This window comes from Ochlerotatus camptorhynchus, unplaced genomic scaffold (genome assembly GCF_037179485.1).
Source record: "Ochlerotatus camptorhynchus isolate MF236.1 unplaced genomic scaffold, CSIRO-AGI_Acam_v1.1 ptg000503l, whole genome shotgun sequence".
Taxonomy (NCBI): domain Eukaryota; kingdom Metazoa; phylum Arthropoda; class Insecta; order Diptera; family Culicidae; genus Ochlerotatus; species Ochlerotatus camptorhynchus.
The window spans coordinates 6,622,886-6,640,422 of record NW_027040988.1 but is presented as its reverse complement, the minus strand read 5'-3'; the positions used below and the strand labels follow the sequence as shown (position 1 = coordinate 6,640,422).

The window sequence follows — 17,537 nt, the reverse complement described above, 5'->3', positions numbered from 1 at the left end:
TATAAGAAATTTTATATGTTGCGTTTTATTTGCCTTCAACTTCATCAAGCCGAAATAGCTCAGTTGGGAGAGCGTTAGACTGAAGATCTAAATGTCCCCGGTTCAATCCCGGGTTTCGGCATAGGAAAATCATTTTTTTAATCCCCTCAAACATGCGCAACCAATGAATCGCGTCAGCCTTTCATACTGCCTTCCGTAGGTAGTGAGTGATATGTTTTGTTTTGCAGAATTTGAAGGACGACCAGTTCCATTCGGCTGGCTGGTTGGATAGGTAATATATGAATGAAAATAGGCGGAACTTGAATAATGGAATCGATCGTGTGAAGCTCCCTTTCTTTTCGTTTATTTCATTATTCCGCATGAATCACGACGACCGACGGATGACTGGCGAATGAAGGATTATCATCGAAGCGTGCGGGAATTGTTTACGTTTTTTTTTGCTCTCTGTTTGATTGCAGAGTTGGCTTGAGTTGGGGTACCTTTTCTTGTTCGTGTTTTCCTGAATTAAAAATACATTATTCTATTGTTACATTAGATATTTCTATCAACAGAAGAAGGCACCGTGTCATCGTTAGAAAAAAAAAAATGTAAATTTCTGCGATTTATAGCGCACGCGTAGTCACACGTACGATTAGGTCAGAACGGTATGGTCAAATGAGTAAATTGACCGAAATTGAAACTTCTGTCAAACTGCATAAGTTTTTTTCTAGTTTGCGCCAGCAAATGCCGATTTGCATTTTTTCCTTTTTTTTTAATTCTTTATTTAAGAGATTTTTAGTCGAAGGCTAGTTCATCTTTAACATTTTTTCCTGGAATTTCCCGCGATATATCGCGATATACATTTAAATTGGCCATAAACCCAAATGCGATTGAGTCGAAAGGATCGGTAGGTTAGATGAGTCATTTGTCATGAGATTAGTCATTACAAAAATACACGCCTGTCATGGTGGTTACTCATGGCTACTCCATGATTAATTAGCTCTGACCACTATTTTTTCTAATCAAAACTAAGTGGGCATTGAAATTTCGATCTGCATAATCTAAGTAACGCATGATAAAGCATACGGGAGTTTTTGGACGCCCATGCAGATTACTATGCGCTTATATGAGCAAAATTGCACTGCAAAAACATCATGAGAAATCTGCGTCTATAAATGCGGATTGACAATATTACAAACTAAGCAAAAAATAGAATTGCAGTTTCCACGAGATAGAAACGGTATGATTTTATATTGGTCGCCTCATGAATGAAATTTTTTTCATAACCATCATTCGATGTGAACGGCTGCATGTGTACAGGTCAGTGCTGCAAAATCTCGACAATACACGGCGATATTCAAAATTATGCTTTCACTCATTTGAGTTAACCGTCATCGTCAAGGCAAACCATGTCAATTGTCAGTTATAAGGCTGTCAGGGGCAAGGCTGTCAGGGGCAAGGCTGTCAGGGACAAGGCTGTCAGGGACAAGGGGTAATCAACTCTGCATGGCACACTGTTCGGCACGTTAGGGCACTCGTTGACAAGTAGGTCACAACAAATATAGTATAAAACGGCATCACTGTCGACGGTTTGCCAATCGTTGCTAAGGATGCATACATCGTTTACTCCAATGTAAAGCCCAATAAGTTCATGCCATGCAACATTTCGAAAAGTACTGAAAGTATTTTCTGCATCATGAACCTATTCAAACTAACAAAACTCAGTTCATCTCATCCGATTCGCAGCAAAACCCCCAGAATCCAGAACAGTTTCAATTTACTTTTCCTCGACATCATAGTTTAGCGATAGAGTGTTGTCGATATGGCAGTCAAGACGGCCGTAACGGGTTACCTCCAACGAGAGTTGGTCAAATCCCTACAAGATTGATTGATTGATTTATCTTTATTAGAGAGGCTTTCAGCCTGGGGCTGGTTCGCCTCCAAGCTACCTACAAGATCTGGTTGTCCAATACGACGGTTTAGTTCAGAATGTGGTCGGCGAAATCCTTGAGTTTGCATTTGGTGCAACAGGCTAAACTGTACCGGCTGCAGAGCAAATTTTGAAGAAGTTTGTTTTCAACGGTTGTCAAGCAGACTTCCAGAAAAGTTTCGGAGAGCAGGTTCTACTCTTTATTATAAACAGGCCTTGGAAATAAAGCTTTTAATTGCAGTGATTTTTTTTACGAAATTCGATAAAAAGTTGGCTTAAATCAAGAAACGATACAATCACTGTTCAAAGTTTAACCAATCTCACACGGACAGGTGGATATATTCCTGACACGGTGAGCAACACGTACAACGTACAACGAAAGAGGGCAGGATATTAGATAAGAGTTGAGTTACATTTACAAACTTGTTATGCAGAATAACTTTTAAATGTACTTTGGCCTAACGTCCTTCAGCCTAGCGTACTTTGGCTTAATGACTCAACACCGAATAAATAATAAAGAAAAAAAAGCTTATCGTAAGGGTTTTCGACCAGGTTCGAATCTCGGGTTTTCTGAGGATCTTCCGGGTGTCATTTTTCTTATCGTTCTCTGAGTTTTTCCTCGGATATTCTTTCTTGTCATTCCACCCCTATGATATGAAACGTGTTACTCTCTGTCACTAGGGTGATGACGTTAAATTTGTCTCCTCACTAGTGATAGAGAGTCAAACGACTCACGGAATAGGGGTCATTGTCATGAGAAATCCACAGGACTGGGAAGGGATGGCCATAGAATTTTGAAAAAAAAAAGTCCCAGTACGGCTGGGAGATGCCGATATGTATTAACCCCAAATATTCCATCAGATCTGAGCCGATCGACGATTGTCTTAGCGCAATAGTATAGGATTCATTGGAACGGATTAATGCAGTCAGTTTGTTAAGCGATTTGGACATCATCCGTCATCTACGATCCGGCCATTTTGCAGATGCATCTCTGTCATCATTCTTCTATTGTTCATCATAAGAGGCCCCGTTGCGATTGGTGACCTACCTACATGCGTTACTTGCTAAATTTCGAAAATTTTACTCGCAGCAGAGTGAGTTTCGGTGCGCTCTGTGGTTTCCGTTAGACGACTCTAAGAAATTTGCTGTTTAGCAAGAGCCCACAAATTATGTACAAGCAGGCATTAGTACTAATTGTGCCAAACAGATTGCCGGATTCCTATGCGGCTCATCCATAGATTACGAGCTATCTTTTTACATGGATGGCTCTGGGTCCGCACTAGGTACTCGACGTGTCGTTTACATGACCTTTGTTCATGGTTCCGTCCGTTCGAGTTCTTTGTTTACTTTAGTTGGAGAGGATTTCAATGGATGCTGGTGGCATTTTTTACCTCCACCGATCAGGTTACGACTTCATTTCTGCACACCTGCAAGGAATCAGTCATTCAAATTGACATTGAGTCAGAATCTTGTGGAACGGTCGTGTTTGCTTGAACACCACATAGGTTTGATAGCTTCCAGTTTCTCTTTCACCTTCTGCTCCGAAAATGAGAATTTTAACACAATCACAAATGTCATTTCAACTTCAGGGATGTCAAACTCATGGGATATTGACAATTTGATTGGCACACTTTGGCCTACTTCGGCATAGTGTGCCGCACAGCTAAATAATTTGGAACAGATGTAGATGTGCAGAGGTGAATACCCCTTGATCAGGGACGAACATGTGCAGATTTTATATTAGTTAAATTTGAAATGAAATCAAATGACTTGAGCAAAACAATTACATGGAGCGGTTAAAGTGAACAAGCATCTATGTCCCGAGCAGCTTGGATAACAAAAATGTGACTCAGCATGCATGAAATCACACTTTTTGTTACCAGGTGAATCTTTGTCATTGACGAAAAAATGAATGAGATTTTGATAAAGGTTTTTTTGAGGATCAAGTCTATCAGTGACTATGTGAAAAACAATTTTGTCAATATCGCGCGAAAGTCTGTCAATGACAAATCTCAGCACTGGTACAGGTACACTTTTTAAGGAACGCTTGTAAAAGCACTGAAGAAGAAACGTTCTCACTTGCATTTTCCGACAGTAAATATGCAAGCTTGCGTATGACGGAAAAAAATAATTAATAATTCACTGATTTTTGCCGGACGGTATCCAGTTTCGTGAATTTGAAGACTCACGTGCTATGAAAATCACTAAACTGAGCAATGCTGCTCCTATGGAGTGACGGTGATACCTAGATCCTTGCTTAATTTAATAACCAACGATGTCGATGGTGAGGTCGCCAAGCAACTGAGCCTGATGGAAGCTCCCAATCGCCCAAACCCATGCAGTCCGGCTTATCGCAGCTTCCGTTCATCCTAGCCGTCTCGGTTCTGCGGTTGGCGGTGGAAAGGGAGTCTTCCACGATGCTTGCACAAGCAGGGTGGCCAGTGACTTTTCATTTTGAAATTGCCGGTTTTTTCCGGTTTTCCCGGTTCAAATCTTAACAATTTTCCGGTTGTTGATATTCAACAAAAACGGAATCGTACGCATTTTTTAAAACGTGGTAAACTGTAAATTTTCAGTGGTTATTTGTGGGAAAAATGAAAGCCAAATTACAGAAAGTGTTTTCTTAAGCTATTGGAAAAATTCAACTCTATGAGTCACTTAATGTATTCAAAACGATTTATTGATCTTTCGAGATACTTTGATAAATCGAATTCTACCACTTTTTATGATCGATACATCTTATGATTTCAAAGCCCTGGAATTTATTGAGTGACAGAGAAAAGTTCACTGGGCCAAATGCTATCTGGATGAACAGGTTATATAATAGGTGAATTGTGAAGAATAAGAGATTAAATTAAAAAAAAAATGTTTAAGAAAAATGAACTTGGTACAAATGAGAATTAGAGCAAATTGATAGTGATATCGGATAGAGAAGATGTGTATTCACTGAAAGATTATTTACTAAAAAGATAGATTCCCAAGATTCTGGGGCTTTGAAATTTGTGTAGGGTCTGAAAATAGAACTTTTCTTCAAAATTTGGGATTAATAACACTCTTCGTGATGCAAGATTTAGAGAAAAAATAGTTAAAATGTGAGAGATTGAAAAAAATCATATTTATTAAATAGTCGTGCAGTCATAATTGTCAAGGTTCTGAGACTTGGAAGTATTTCAAGAGTTAAAACAAATTACAGAACAATCGATAAAATCTTGCGGACAAACCCTGGAATTTTCAGTAAAATTTAAAAGAATTCAAAGTGTTGATTTCAAAAAAACTATTGAGGAGGATCCCACATAGTTTTCGAAGGAGAAGTTCAGAGCAGAATTCCAGAATTATTCTGACATGAAGTCCTTAGAAATTTTTAGTAGAATTCGGAGGGATTTCTGTGGAGAGGATTGCAAGTTCTAAATTAAATTATTAGGTAATTTTTGAAGAATCCCAAGAGAATTAAGATGAGAATTCAACAAGAAACAGAGTTCTAAGAGTGTTCTGGCGATAATTTCAACCCTAGTGTGAATGATTCATCAAAGAGCTCCAACAAAATTTATTGCAAAAAAATTGCTAATAATTAGAAAGAAATTCTTTAACATACTCCAAGAGGTTTCTAAATAATTTCAAATTTCGAAAGATTTATGCTAGAGTTAAAAGAAAATTTTGAAAAGGATTTCAATGAAATCAAAGTCTCCGAATAGGCTTAGGTGAATTCTAAAACGGATTCCAAACAATTTTTTAGAAGGGGTTTCAAGGAAATGCCAAAAAGAATTCAATGGTAATTATTACGCAGAGTGTTTCTGGTTAATTATAAAAGAATTCTATAATAATTCAGAGTAGAATTCCAAGTTCATTCTGAAATTCATATCATGAGAATTTACAATAAAATTAAAACCCGGGGAAATAATAGTTCAGTTTCAGTTTTTACAAATATTTGTTTCTTAAGTCCAGCATCTTCAATATTTTGTTTTAAGGCTCATGCACTTTACATCTGAAATTGAATCGCAAAAATCAATTTGAAATATTGCTGAGTGATTAAATTCTAAAAAAACAATCTGAAGAAAATGCAGCAAATAGAGAAAGACATTCATTTGGTAAAAAATCACTCTGTTTTATTGGTTTATTCTGACATTCTGGTGTGAAAATATATTCCTATGGTGTGTCTTATTTATTTTTCCCGGTTCTCTCACCGAATTCCCGGGGTTTTTCCGGTTTTCCCGGTTACTTTTCAAATTCCCGGATATTTCCCGGTATTCCCGATTTTCCCGGTTCGCTGGCCACCCTGCACAAGCAAGTATTATTGTAATTCCAGTTTTTCGTTGCGTGATGAGTTTTCCCGCACTCAGGTTATCACGAGCCATGATGAAATGAATCCTTTGGTTACTCTAATTCAGTCGTGCCGATCCCAGCCAGCGTACATCAATGTCATTCCAGTCCTGAGTTGTGGATCGGGGGTCTTCCAGTCAGTCAGGCAAGTACAAATACGATTTTGAACTTTCACTGCCTGATTTCGGTTCAAATTTCAGCACTCTAGATGTCACCCGTCAAGGAAAAGCTTCTTTAAGGCCTGCCAGTTGGAACCCAGAATGTGCCGTAGAAAGCATCGTGGAAGCCCCCAATCCCAGCCCAGTCGCCTCCGATCTTCATAGTCGTTCTGGACCTGTGGTTGGATGTGGAGTGGGGTCTTCCAACCCATTCACTATGGCGAGTATCTGCTTGGGCTTGTTAATGTTCATTCGCTGCCTGATGTTTCCGTGCCTTCCTGGACAAACGCCTTACTAACTTGAGACCAACAACCGTAGAAAACATGACGGCATTTTGTACTTCCAAAACGCAGGCGGAATGAATTCTGACGTTCACGACTATCACCTAGCTATATCGGATCGGTGCTACGATGTCATCGTTCTTGCCGAGCCAGGTTTTCCGCTGCGACCGACATCAGTCGGAAATCTACTGGAGGTGGTGTTCTCGTGGCAGTTCGTTCCGGGTTGAAGGCGAGATCTATTGAAAATATCTTGTGGAACTGTGTGGAACAAGCTTGGATGGCCGTAGAACTGAGTGATCACAAACTGTACCTATGCGCGGTGTACATTGCAAATGACCGGGTTCGTAACAACGAACTTATCGAAACTCATTGCCGATCACTTTTTACAATAATGGAGAGTGCGACGCCATTTGATGAGATAATCGTTCTGGGTGACTTCAATCTAGCTGGTGTTTTCTATGTATTTTGCACAGGAGCAGTTAGCCTTCTCGACTGATATACTTCAGCAACGCTATTTTAATGAGAACAATCGAAGCTTAGATCTCTGTTTCGTATGCGCTCAGGATACCGATACATTCATCTCCACGGCACCTTCTCTATACTAGTAAAGAAAGTTCATCATCACCGAGGTCCCAAGTCCGAGTCAGATGAAGTCCGCGCCACCAAACATGGTATTCTGCTGGGTGCCGGGGCACTGCGGAATACCAGGCAACTCTGAAGCTGACTTTCTGGCTGGGGCAGGACCATCCCAAGCAACACACATCTATCAAAATAGGTTGCTGCAACTTGATTGTGACTGAAATAAGGTGCAGACAAGTAACCACAACAGTTAAATGACAAGTGTGCTGCTAGGGATCTGCCCCTCGCTATACTAACGAAGTACCGTTACACAATGTCAAGCGCTGGATCGTGAGCAAAGTATGGGAAGCTTGGGATGCGGAGTGGGCTCAAAACCACTCCCCCTTCATCAGACGGATCAAAGGGACGACGAGGAAGTGGACAGAACCGTTGAACCAGTGGGATCAGAAGATAGCGTCGCGTTTGAGGACCGGTCACAGCAAGATCTCACACAATTTCGGTGGAACGCCGTTCCACAGGAATTACGTTGGCTGTAGAACCCTAGCCTCAATCAAACACATCACTGAAAAAATCGATTTTTATAATTTAAAGTCGATTAAAAAACTGACCATGTTTGATTTGGATGAAACTTTGTCTCAATATAGGTAATTATGTTTACCATCCGTTCATACATTGCGAGATGGGCATTTTTAAGGAAAAAAAAGTTTTTCTTACAAAAAATTTCTCATGTCTGAACTGATTTTTTTTAACGTACCATTTTCACACAAAACAAAACCAGTGAAGCTCAAAATTATCTCAGAACCCAATGAAGCTCAAATTATGATTCAATTTTGACTAATCAGCACTTAACACGCTGTCCAGACTGTTATAACGATTGTCAAATAATTGCAACGCAGAAACCACCATCAAGATAGCGCTATAACATGCTATAACTCTGTAGTCTGAACGTACTATAAGTTCACTTTGATTAATCGAGAATTTCATATGAAAAGGACTCATGATGCATTTCTCGCCAAATCGTATTCGGGATTGGCAGCACCCTCTCAGAGTTCAATAAAACTTTCTGGACATGTAGCCCTTGTCAAAAAAATATCATTCCCTTATTCTGTTGTCTACTACTGAGGTAAAATCTGATAATATGTGAGAGAAAAAAGACAAGATTTTTGATATATCATTTATTTATATATTTTCAATGTTTTAAACCTATTTTCATACATGCTATTTTTTTCCTTTTTTCCAATCAAGTTAAATATTTTTGGTTCATCTTCTGAATTAGAATACCTTTTTGCCGCTACTTTATTGGGTGTGCTTAGAATACCTTGCTCATTAACAAGGCTCTTCACCTGCCTCACGATGTACGTTGGTGCATTGAATTCTGCTACTACTTTATTCACGGACCAAGACTTTGGCAATACTGATAATACTGTTGTCTGTCAGCTGTAGGGTAATTGAACTTCTCCTTTAGCTGCACAATCATTTTTTTTTTTCGTATGCCTCTACTTTGCTAATGTCTGCTGTATCTAGGCCAAATATATTTTTTCGCACTGCTTGTGTAATTTCTAGAGATTTTTTTGAACGATAATCCATGCTCCTCATGTTACTCGATGAAATTGGAGATAAATTCAACGTTTCCACAAAGCCATTAAGCTTCTCAACATTGTATGGGCGTTGCAGATCATCTGCTGATGGAACTGCCTCGAATGATAAAACCAATGGATCCGTATCTGAAGGAAAGAAAAAAATTAAAAAAAAAAACTAGAAGGGTCTGTGCCTAGGGGCACGAACTGAAGCATGACGTAGGACCGCTAGTGGACGGAACAAATGTGAAGAGCATTTAGTTCTTTTAATTGATCAATCATCAATTATCTTAACTCTTTCCGTTTTTGATTTGTAAGCGTATCAAGTACAAGATTACAACTCTGGAGAGCATTTTGTGTGGTCATTGGGGGCCTGTGGTTCTGAATATGGACAAACAGGCACAGATAAATTCTATTCCAACTCTTTACTGTTATAAGCATGATGGCCCTGAAAAGAGCCGTTTTATTGTAGACGACATCCATGGTCAGGAACACCTTCAGCACACCTCGTAGATCAGACCGGAGATACGTTTGACACCACCACGGTGAGCCAGACGACGGATGGCGCTTATCTCGAAGAACTTTGCGATGACGCTTGGCACCTCCTTTACCAGACCTTTTCCTCCTTTGCCACGATCAGTCAATTGTTGCTTGATGGGTGTGGAAGAGTGGACTAGCCACCACCTTCCTACTGCTGCTATTGCTGTCTGAAGCGAAAATGAGCTAATGCCATACAGCAGCGCTATTTTATATCTTTTCAGGTTAAAGCAGAATGATGTGCAACCAAGTGGTACTCGATTATGAGGACTGGGTTTGGTTATTTCACGAAAACAGTGATAAAATTATCACTTTTTATTTGTACAGCATTGTTGACATTACCTCTTTTTCAATAGCTTCACATTGAAAATCATCAGTCGTTATAGATGCGTAGAAATATAACTGTGATAAAATCATTGAAATTGGTCCAGCAGCTGAGTTATTAATGTTCAAAATCTTTCACAATTTTGTTTTATGTTCCATTTTTGGTTTTCACAAAGTGTACCCCCAGTATAGAAATGAAAGATGTAGTCCTACGTCAAAATAATAAGTGCAATTAAGAGGTTGCAGTTAAAAGTTGATAGAATCATCAGGATGACTGTTCTTACCTACACAGCAAAAAAATCTGAACTTTAATTGTGATGTAAATATTAATTGACGTAAACTTGTATTTCATTTCACGCAAACGAGCAACTTGTAAGCAATGTTGTTTACAAAGATGACTTTTGTATACAATATTTGCAACATTTCATGAAAAGTCTCAGAACTTTACACGGTTTATAATGTAAACTTATATAATAAGTGACGCTCATTTTATGTGCATCATTTTGAACAGAAATTTACACTACTTTTTCGAAATGTGTAGCTCATCTATGGATTGATGGCCACTCGTTGATGAACCTGGATCATCACTATGCTGCTGCCCACTAGTTGACGGTTGGATATTTACTTCATTTCCAACCGTGGTTAGGTGCTAACGGTTTAGGTTTGAATCGTAGTTGATACGAAAGAAGATCTCAATTTAAATTTTATTCATACCTTATTCTTTATTGATAATTTTAGCTAAGAATGCTAAGTTGCTATATAAGTATCGGATTTTGCCTCAGTTTTGCACAGAGAACAGACGTTGAGGCTCGAACAATATTTTTGTAAAAACTTGTGTAAAGATTCCTATTCAACTTAAGCGCTACTAACGGCGACTTCCCCACTTAAAAACTCTCTTTGACATCCTGAAGGCGCTGGCGTTGCACAAATTACACTAGACACTATGTGCTGGTAGCACCAAGTGGCAATTTGCAACAGAAAATTTATCGATACTAACTCCAAATTGGTCGAAAGTGGAAAAATTATAGAGGAAATCAGGAGATGCTAGTGCCACGTAACGGCGATGTTCCCACTTATATTGACACAAGTTTCTGACCGAAGTTGAACGTCTGTTCTCTGTGGTAATAGACAATATAATCTATTATATTATTTTCTAATGATATGAGCCCTTTTCATATGGAATTCTCGATTAATCCAAGTGATTAGTTGCTGATTAGACAAAATTGAATCACAAATTGAGCTTCATTGGGTTCTGAGATGATTTTGAGCTTCACTGTGAAAATGGTACGTTAAAAAAATCAGTTCAGACATGAAAAAGTTTTCGTAAGAAAAACTTTTTTTTCCTTAAAAGTGCCCATCTTGCGATGTATGGACATCCAAATCAAATATGGCAATTTTTTTTATTCGACTCTAAATCTATTTTTTTTTCAGTGTAGGATTTTTTTCAGTATTATTTTTTGAAAACTTGGACATTTTCCTAAAAGTCATCGATACAACATATTTTTGGAGGACACCTTCTCAAATGTTAGTCTAGATAAATTTTGTAAAAACTGAGTATGCAAAAGTGCTTATTTAGCCAAAGTCTACACATCCAGAAAATTTCATTGACATCTGAGAGGGTGATGCCAGCTTCGATTCGATTTGGCGCGAAATGCGTCCAGGTATTGACGGATATTTTCATTTGGAGTAAACGATCCTTAGCAAACGGGTAAATCGATTAGAAAAACTTTAGCGATCAACAGTGTTGCCTTTTTATATAATATTGTTCGTATCATACGTATCAGCGTGTGCCTTTACGTGCCGAGCAGAATGTCATACCAACAATCAATACGAAACTAACGATTTTAAATTGGCTCACTACTTGACTAGCCTATTAATCCCAAGAAAATCGATTAACGTATCCCATTCTAGTATAAATTCCAGTACTACACTATGTTTGTTTTGATTCGCTATGAAAGTTTGACAGATAAAATGAGGGGTTCGTGGATTTTTCTATATTTTGAGCGGCACATCGATTAGCTTGGGACCGAAGATAGTACCAGAGCTGAGCCAAAAAGTTGAGCACGTTTCTTCGGGACCTTCTGGTCGTAGAGTTACCTCTATGGTCATACTGTGTTTCGGCACAGTGTGCAGAGTTGATTCCTCCTTGGACTGAGGATGATGATGGTGTTATCAATTCAAATATTTAAATTAAATATAGCCACGAAAATCCCATTGTTCTTTTTGTTCGAAAATTAATCCTAAATTTGGCAACACTGTAAAGTTTTTCGAACTTGATTTCATGTTGGTTTTACTTCAAAAAACATTTGCAACAGAAAGCGAAAAACATAAGTTCTCTTACTTAGAAAGGGCGGCCGAAAAAAATTGAAAAACATGTTTTTTCTTTTAATTTTTGACAGTTTTTGCTTCAATTGTATCTAAGGAAATACGCAAATTATTTTTTGTCAATAAGTGTTTCGTATGTAAAAAAATATGGGGAATTTGATGGTGCTGTCGGATTGAAGATCAAAATATACTCATTCTCATAAAATAGCGTTTTAAGTTTTTGAACGCAAATATATAATGTTTGGCAACACTGTATATAAATTGCATATTCATATTTACACTCAGAAATTTTTTCACTTAGATGTTACTTGAAAACATACATAGATTTTTTCCATCTAGTTTTTCACGTAAATTTTACGTTTTTCATATGTAGATCGGTTTGAAAGTTCTAATTTCAATCCACAGACAACTCTAATAGGTAGTATAGACTTTGGAAGTATATTTCACTTTATTTTCATGTAGCATCAAAGTGAAAATTACTCAAAGTGAAAAGATCTTTGCACAATCCACTAGAAAGCAACATAGATTTTATGGTACTTTCTAAGTAAATTTTATTATGTTTTCACTTAAATTTTAGTAAATTTCTTCGTAGCATCATCCATTGTTAGAAATTTAAAAATTATTTTTTTGAAATATTAAAAAAAAATGTTCATAAAACTGATCATATATGTCTTATGTGTTCATTAGACTGATGCAAAATTTGAAATTTTCGCTCCACAGTGATTAAACAGTTCCAAATTGGGCCCTGATTAGCCTACCAAAATTTAAACTCATTTGGTAAGAAACTGACTTGGCACAAACTATTCGAAGTTTATATGGAAATTACTATGGGTAAACCAAACTTTTTGTTCATTGTCCTCTATCCATTTACCAAATTGCTTTTTCGAAAATTTCTATAACTATTCTTACGGGAAATTTTCTAAGCTACAACTTTGCGCAATGTTGTTTTTCAGCAAAATGTCTAAGTAAATTGTTATTAATTGTTTAAGAGATTGATAATCTTATGGCATGATCAAGCAGCTGTTCTGTGGGCAACACTGTATTCTGCAGTGTGACATAGTAGCCATGATATTTGTGCTCTATTCTTCGCACCAGAAACACCAAAGTTGCCTGCTGAACAGATGAATGAGCATAATCATAAGATATCAGTGACTTAAATCATTAATAACTTTTGTTCCTTACATTTGATTGAAAAGTAGTTTTCATTACAGCATTCATTTTTAAAAGCATAGTGATGTGGTGAATTGTTAGATAGATATGAACAAATTTTGGGAGGCTAAGCAGGACCCAATTTGAAACCGTTTAAGCACTGTGGAGCGAAAATTTCAAATTTTGCATCAGTCTAGTGTTCATCCGCCGGCCAGCTACACTTCCTCTGCCTGATGAGATCATTTCTCGTCCGTCGATTCCTCGTTCTAAAAACATACCATAAACAAAGGTGTATCATGACAAAAATAAAATATCATACTTACTCATACTTGCCATCACCAGGCATGGAAAATCATTTGAATTCATTTCGTGCATTCATTTACATTTATTTGCCTCTAACTTTTTTCTTCAACAGTATTCTGCAAAATGTTGTTTAAACTTTTTGTAGGTTTTGTTATTAACTACAACTTTTGTAAACAAGTCAAACCCTTATCTCTTATGCATGACGAAGCAGAGTGGACAGAAGCCACTACTGTTTTTCAGTGAATGTATTTGTGCGCAGTATGCAGTGACAAGTTCTGCCCGCTCTAGTTCGTGATGAATAAGAGATACAGATTTGAGTTACAAGCAAAACTTGTAGCTAATAACAAAACCTACAAAAGCTTTATACATTGTTTTGCGGAGTGCTGATGATGAAAAAAGTTAGAGGCAAATGAATGTAAATGAATGTATGAAATGAATGCAAATGATTTTCCATGCCTGGCCATCACCACTCAGAAATTTTCACACTATAAATTCATGTAGAATCGAAGTGAAATTATCTTACATGAAATTCACTTGAAACTTATATATTTTCATCTAACTTTTAAAGCTTATTACATTGCTTTCAATACGATTTGTAATGAATTTTATTAACGGCATGAACTTTACAGACAATATCTGAAGGTTACGTGTTTTTTTTCCAGTGGAATTTATGTGACAATTTTTTTGAGTGTAGATTCTTTGTCTAATTTTATCATAAAAACACTTTAATGTTCATTGAAGCTGTAGAAATTAGTGCTTTCTTGAAAACCACGAAAAATAGGATGGTGCTCCGATCGTCCCAAAAAATAACATCTCGGTTACTTGGCGCGTGATGACGCATGTATTAAAGAACACCAAGAATTTCAGATCATTTTAAAATACAACCAACTTTATCTTCCCCGTTATTTATTTTTACTATTCGAACATAACAAATCTGAAGTGGATAAATCTACGGAATGACTTATATTCTATTCTAATTTTTAGAGATTATTTGATGCTTAATACGAAAATTTAAAAATTTCTTGAGAGTTCCAGGTTACTCCAGCAAAAATAAAATTCCCTTAGGTTTCCTGGTTTTTTATGTATTTTCAGGTTTTTCAAGGTAGTATAGACACCCTGCATTTTATGGCTAAAATGAAAAGGTCAGACTCTGGAAAAAAAACGTTCCTTATTTTTCCTTTTTGGACTACCGATGAATAACCCAATGATTATGAATGATGTTCTCAGGAGGTTTCGGATACTGTTTGCACATGGTGTAATTTTTTTTTGATAATATCTGTTTATTATTTCAACACTTTTGGATATTTTTAACAAAGGAAAATAAATTAAAATCATGGCTCTTTTAACAATCCTTTTTACAACACTTTGCCATAGCTTTTGTTTTATAATTCCTTCAATATTTATCTTCAACATTTGCCTGTTCTACCACTCTTCTATGTATGCATAAATGTAACTGGGATAGATGTCTCACATATCGGATTGCTATAATATCGGCATGCTTTCTTCGTAGTGGAACTAATCTAGATAGTTTTTTTTTTCAGAAACATTCAACAATTGCTAACATTTTCCAGTCTCTATGTTGATAAACCGAATTTGGATTGGTATTAAATTTGCTCTCCCGGAAAAATACATTCAACTTGCTTCATATTCATTCTGCTTGAAAGCGCGTATTGAAAGTAAAAGTTCTGATAACATTATGTTTTGATTCAAATTCTCTTCGGCTGTAGCATTTGTTAAAACTTGAATTCGGTTGTGATTTTGGTTTGTTTGGATTAAAAACCTTACGTTAGTTTGGATAGAATCGTTCTCGTTCTTTCTTTATGTGTCAGTAGGAGGGGTGTAGTTATGTAGTTTCTTCTTCTTTTTGTTGTAGATGTTTATCATTTAAAGGGAGGTAATGGATTCTGTTTACAAATGTTGTCCTAAAATTGACTGTATTTTGGATGTTTTTCTTGCTAAATCAATGTTTTTTAATTGGCGTGACTGCGAAGACAACATATCAAGAAGACTGGCAACTCTTCCGTTTTTGTGAAAGGCTTGTTTAAATACTATTTTTCCTATGTTTTGCTTCCACCTTCGCTCGCGCACAGCGCTATTGTATGTCACTTGGATTCTGACAAAGTTGCCAGTCTTTTTGATATGATGTCTTCGGTGATAGGTGAGAAAATTCCTTAATAATTCATATCAGCTTTAAAAATGCTCAAGGTTAAACAGCAAGCAGCTATTAAACGAAAATTCAATGCCAAGATTTAATTAGGGCGAAACTGCTTTTATAAACAATTACTTCTGGAAGAGGAAACATATCCCTACCTGCAGGTGTTGTTAGATTGCTGCTCATTGCTATACCAATTGTTTACAAATACAGGTTCACCCATTTGAAATGTTGATGGAGAAAATAATGTAGTTGTTGTTAAATCTTGCAACAATTTGAAAATAATGGCTGTGAATAAAATTGATAATCTCTTGTAACATTTTCCATAAATATGCAAATCATTCAACAATGGAATGCCAGCTTTAAGTTTAAGCTGGTCCGCCATATTTTCATTGATATCAATTAAGTTACTGGTAGCTTTGGCAACTGTTTACTTTGTTGTTTCGGTTCTTTCTCAACATAATGAAACGTTTCAATTTCGTTTATTTTTTTCTGTCGTTTGTGAAAATGTTATGAATAAAATGATGTCGTTAAAATTATTGCTTACTTGGGACGCGACTCTTTGATTGAATTATCATTTCTATCAACAAGACACAAAATCTAATCGTTTTTTTGTAGGTAGATTAACACTGTTTGCGCTTAAAATGTATGGTTCACTACTGCTACTACGGTTTCGCTTCGATTTAGTGAATTAACTCCGGTATCTCACTCACTTTGCGAAATGCAACAACGGTTTCCTGCAGTATTGATCTTCTAACTTGGTCACTCTAACTGTAAATGATAATTATTTGAGCTTTAGAACAAATATGGCGATGATGATTTTATTTTCCTCTGTTCAGCTTCATCACCATGACTCTTTTCCATTGCGATCTTTATCACAGTGATACGCCATAATACGATTTGTGTTTATTACGCATAAAGTGTGTAAACAATGCTTGCTGATGAGTTTGGATTCCGATCGCATGTAGGGGAAGCTTTTCTACTTTTTCGGTACATAAACATCGCAGTTATTAGAATCTACTTTCCTTTTGAACGTTTGCTTGGTTAGACATAGAATTTGGGATGGTTTGTACAGTTTATTGGAGCGGCTCCTTCAATAACGGATTGTGATGAAGAGATTTCTTATGATTGCAGGGCTCTTCAGAAGAGGTGGACCATGTTGGTGATGCTACCTATGGGCTGTAAAGAATAAGCGAAATTTCTTGAACCTGGACTTTTTTAGGAACTCGTCGCAGAGCAACAGTAGTATCATAGAGGTAACTCTAAGACCACTGGGTCCCGAAGAAAATCATTATTATTTTTGGCTCACTCAGTACCAGAACAACGGTCCCAAGCAGTCCCAAGCTATTTCACTCACCCCTGCATGTTCTGCATGTATCCACACACCCCTGATGTTATCTGTCAAACTTTCATAGCGAATCAAAACAAACATAGTGGAGTAATAGAATTTCAACTAGAATAGGGTACGTTAATCGTTTGCTTGGGACCAATAGGCTACTAAAGTGGTGAGCCAATTTAAAATCGTTAGTTTCGTATTGATTGTTGGTAGTATGTTGTAATGTGAAGGTCTCGGTGGCCTAGTGGTGACCAATTTTGCTTACTGAGCAGAAGTTCGTGGATCAGCCCTCAGATTACACGTTATGGTGCGTTGACTAATTTGTTTGCTCGCCAAATATTTCATAAACTAAGAAAGAAACCCTTCTTCTTGTTTTGAACCAATCTTGTTGTCCAGAACTATTGGGAGCTTCGAAATTTCTTCGTTGTTTGCCCTGCTACCATAACGTAGGAATGCTTGTCCATGTCCATGTCGACATCCAAGAAAAACAATTTGATCATTCATTCTGAAGTTAATTAAAAAATATGTTTTCTTTGAAAAACTGTCAAATACCTTACAATATATGGGTATTTTCGGAACAGAAACGACAA

At 37.0% G+C, this 17,537-nt stretch overlaps 1 non-coding gene across 1 annotated transcript; it reads left to right on the top strand.

Moving 5' to 3' along the window:
• Positions 1-48: 48 nt before the first annotated feature.
• TRNAF-GAA (transfer RNA phenylalanine (anticodon GAA)) lies at positions 49-121 on the top strand. The gene has a single exon. It is a non-coding gene; the product is annotated as a tRNA-Phe (tRNA).
• Positions 122-17,537: the final 17,416 nt, after the last annotated feature.